The sequence below is a fragment of the Scyliorhinus canicula genome, unplaced genomic scaffold (genome assembly GCF_902713615.1).
Source record: "Scyliorhinus canicula unplaced genomic scaffold, sScyCan1.1, whole genome shotgun sequence".
NCBI lineage: Eukaryota > Metazoa > Chordata > Chondrichthyes > Carcharhiniformes > Scyliorhinidae > Scyliorhinus > Scyliorhinus canicula.
Window position 1 is genome coordinate 29141 of NW_024055552.1, and position 4552 is coordinate 33692.

The window sequence follows — 4552 nt, forward strand, 5'->3', positions numbered from 1 at the left end:
ATTCAAGAACAGTGTTGTATAGTCAGGCATCGTGGACCCTTCTTAACCGTGTGTCCTGAATTTCACTTCTGATCATTTTTGCTTCACTGACCTTTTCGATTTACCGAAGTAGCAGGAAATGAAATCAGCCTGTTAGTGTATTGAACGTCATTGTTCCTACATGCAGACCCGTCCCGAAGAGGCTGTCACCTGGTCCCACAATCTTCAGAAACTATTGTACCCAACGTCGATATGATTCGTGAATTTGGAACCTGCCTATCCCACCGCTCTTTATATTGTGTCCTGTTATTGAACAAACACGTTTAATTCAATGTGTTTTCTGGGAAAATCAAGGATACGCATCCCCTGATTTGCACAAAAGTCTGATGCATAATGTTCGTTGCTGACATTTTAAATAGTGGTCCTGGTTAGACAACTGGTTAGTTTAAATCGGTTTATTTAATGGTGCCAAGTGTAATTTCGAAAACATTTTCTGCTGAATCTCATGCCTCTAGAACAGATCTCCTCAATATTCCTGTGAAGCGATGGCGATTGAGCCATGTAGCAAGTATAACAAACACCACGTTAGTGTCCAACAGGTCTGTTTCAAACACGAGCTTTCGGAGCATTTTTCCTTCCTCAGGTGAATCTGAGGAATCAGCATTCACCTAAGGAAGGAGCAGTGCTCCGAAAACCAGTGTTTGAAACAAACCTGTTGGTCTTTCACCTGGTGTTGTAAGAATTCTTACTGTGCTCACCAAAGTCCAAAGAAGGCATATCCACAACAATTGAACCATGAGACGACTTGCAGATGTCAGGGTCTGAAGTGAACAACCGCATCAATACTTACAGCTCAACACACACGGAAGTGTTTGGGTGTTCCGCATTCTGTCTTCCAAAGTTAACCTCGATCGTCATTTAACACGGTATGTAGTTGCCACAGCAATTACTGATTATACAGGAAAAGCAAGAAACTGCAGAAAATCGAGTCATTTTAGAGGGGAAGCAAGCATCAGTGAGCCAGGTGGGGCCAGGTGGTACACAGTTCCTCGTTAGTATAGTGGTTAGTATCCCCGCCTGCCGCGTGGGAAACCGGGGTTCAATTCCCCGACGGGGAGTTTGTACCTCTCCTGGAAGAAAACGGCAGTCGTTTTCAAAAGTGGCACATCAGCTGTCAAAACCGCCAAAGCACATCGCCCATCAGATACACTCGACGGGGCGTCCTGGAAACATCTCTTTAAATCCGTCCACGCCAATACTGTATTGTGCTGCACTCGGTCGGTCAGAGAACAGGGCACATATACTTTTCATTTTCCACATTTGTCCGTATAGAAGTTCAAATGCAAACTTCAACGTGCGCCATTTGTTGCACACCATTTTCATTCGCAAAAACGACACAATTGAAAAACATTTCTTCAAAGGTCAATACAGCCAAGTCGTGAACAACGAGACAATCAAGGAGGATCGGGAAGTAACTCACGGCTGCTCGTCAGGAGCAGAATCGCCGATGCAGCTGACCAGCATTCTGCGATATTAAATATCGGTCTTCCAAACACGACAAGAATGCGGAAACTGTACGCAGAATGTAATAGATAGAGAAATACAGTACAGAACAGGCCCTTCGGCCCACGATGTTGCGCCGAACATTTGTCCTAGGTTAATCATACAATTTTGGACAATTTGTCATGGCCAATCCACCCAACCTGCACATCTTTGGACTGTGGGAGGAAACCGGAGTACCCGGAGGAAACCCACGCAGTCACGGGGAGGATGTGCAGACTCCACACAGACAGTGACCCAAGTCGAAATCGAACTTGGGACCCTGGAGCTGTGAAGCAATTGTGCTATCCACAATGCTACCATGCTGCCCTTAAGAAGTTAACCTACACTCCCTTATTCTACCCTAATCCAAGTACCTATCCAATAGCCGCTTGAAGGTCCATAAATTTTCCGACTCAACTACTACCACAGGCAGTGCATCCCATGCCCCCACTACTCTCTGGGTAAAGAACCTACCTCTGACATCCCCTCTATATCTTCCACCATTTATCTTAAATTTATGTCCCCTTGTAATGGTGTGTTCCACCCGGGGAAAAAGTCTCTGACTGTCTACTCTATCTATTCCCCTGATCATCTTATAAACCTCTATCAAGTCGCCCCTCATCCTTCTCCGTTCTAATGAGAAAAGGCCTAGCACCCTCAATCTTTCCTCGTATGACCTACTCTCCATTCCAGGCACCATCCTGGTAAATCTCCTTTGCACCTTTTCCAAAGCTTCCACATCCTTCCTAAAATGAGGTGACCAGAACTGCACACAGTACTCCAAATGTGGCCTGACCAAGGTTTTGTACAGCTGCATCATCACCTCACGGCTCTTAAATTCAATCCCTCTGCAAATGAACGCTAGCACACCATAGGCCTTCTTCACAGCTCTATCCACTTGAGTGGCAACTTTCAAAGAACAATGAACATAGACCCCAAGATCTCTCTGCTCCTCCACATTGCCAAGAACCCTACCATTAACCCTGTATTCCGCATTCAGATTTGTCCTTCCAAAATGGTAATAATTTGAAGTAACGGATCATGTCGCAACACGCACAAGCTTCCATTCAAGAACAGTGTTGTATAGTCAGGCATCGTGGACCCTTCTTAACCGTGTGTCCTGAATTTCACTTCTGATCATTTTTGCTTCACTGACCTTTTCGATTTACCGAAGTAGCAGGAAATGAAATCAGCCTGTTAGTGTATTGAACGTCATTGTTCCTACATGCAGACCCGTCCCGAAGAGGCTGTCACCTGGTCCCACAATCTTCAGAAACTATTGTACCCAACGTCGATATGATTCGTGAATTTGGAACCTGCCTATCCCACCGCTCTTTATATTGTGTCCTGTTATTGAACAAACACGTTTAATTCAATGTGTTTTCTGGGAAAAGCAAGGATACGCATCCCCTGATTTGCACAAAAGTCTGATGCATAATGTTCGTTGCTGACATTTTAAATAGTGGTCCTGGTTAGACAACTGGTTAGTTTAAATCGGTTTATTTAATGGTGCCAAGTGTAATTTCGAAAACATTTTCTGCTGAATCTCATGCCTCTAGAACAGATCTCCTCAATATTCCTGTGAAGCCATGGCGATTGAGCCATGTAGCAAGTATAACAAACACCACGTTAGTGTCCAACAGGTCTGTTTCAAACACGAGCTTTCGGAGCATTTTTCCTTCCTCAGGTGAATCTGAGGAATCAGCATTCACCTAAGGAAGGAGCAGTGCTCCGAAAACCAGTGTTTGAAACAAACCTGTTGGTCTTTTACCTGGTGTTGTAAGAATTCTTACTGTGCTCACCAAAGTCCAAAGAAGGCATATCCACAACAATTGAACCATGAGACGACTTGCAGATGTCAGGGTCTGAAGTGAACAACCGCATCAATACTTACAGCTCAACACACACGGAAGTGTTTGGGTGTTCCGCATTCTGTCTTCCAAAGTTAACCTCGATCGTCATTTAACACGGTATGTAGTTGCCACAGCAATTACTGATTACACAGGAAAAGCAAGAAACTGCAGAAAATCGAGTCATTTTAGAGGGGAAGCAAGCATCAGTGAGCCAGGTGGGGCCAGGTGGTACGTAGTTCCTCGGTAGTATAGTGGTTAGTATCCCCGCCTGTCGCGTGGGAAACCGGGGTTCAATTCCCCGACGGGGAGTTTGTACCTCTCCTGGAAGAAAACGGCAATCGTTTTCAAAAGTGGCACATCAGCTGTCAAATCCGCCAAAGCACATCGCCCATCAGATACACTCGACGGGGCGTCCTGGAAACATCTCTTTAAATCCGTCCACGCCAATACTGTATTGTGCTGCACTCGGTCGGTCAGAGAACAGGGCACATATACTTTTCATTTTCCACATTTGTCCGTATAGAAGTTCAAATGCAAACTTCAACGTGCGCCATTTGTTGCACACCATTTTCATTCGCAAAAACGACACAATTGAAAAACATTTCTTCAAAGGTCAATACAGCCAAGTCGTGAACAACGAGACAATCAAGGAGGATCGGGAAGTAACTCACGGCTGCTCGTCAGGAGCAGAATCGCCGATGCAGCTGACCAGCATTCTGCGATATTCAATATCGGTCTTCCAAACACGACAAGAATGCGGAAACTGTACGCAGAATGTAATAGATAGAGAAATACAGTACAGAACAGGCCCTTCGGCCCACGATGTTGCGCCGAACATTTGTCCTAGGTTAATCATACAATTTTGGACAATTTGTCATGGCCAATCCACCCAACCTGCACATCTTTGGACTGTGGGAGGAAACCGGAGTACCCGGAGGAAACCCACGCAGTCACGGGGAGGATGTGCAGACTCCACACAGACAGTGACCCAAGTCGAAATCGAACTTGGGACCCTGGAGCTGTGAAGCAATTGTGCTATCCACAATGCTACCATGCTGCCCTTAAGAAGTTAACCTACACTCCCTTATTCTACCCTAATCCAAGTACCTATCCAATAGCCGCTTGAAGGTCCATAAATTTTCCGACTCAACTACTACCACAGGCAGTGCATTCCATGC

General features: G+C 45.4%; 1 non-coding gene across 1 annotated transcript; it reads left to right on the top strand.

Annotated features, from left to right (window-relative positions):
* The first annotated feature begins 1025 nt into the window (after nt 1-1025).
* trnag-gcc lies at nt 1026-1097 on the top strand. Its single transcript has one exon. It is a non-coding gene; the product is annotated as a tRNA-Gly (tRNA).
* Nucleotides 1098-4552: the final 3455 nt, after the last annotated feature.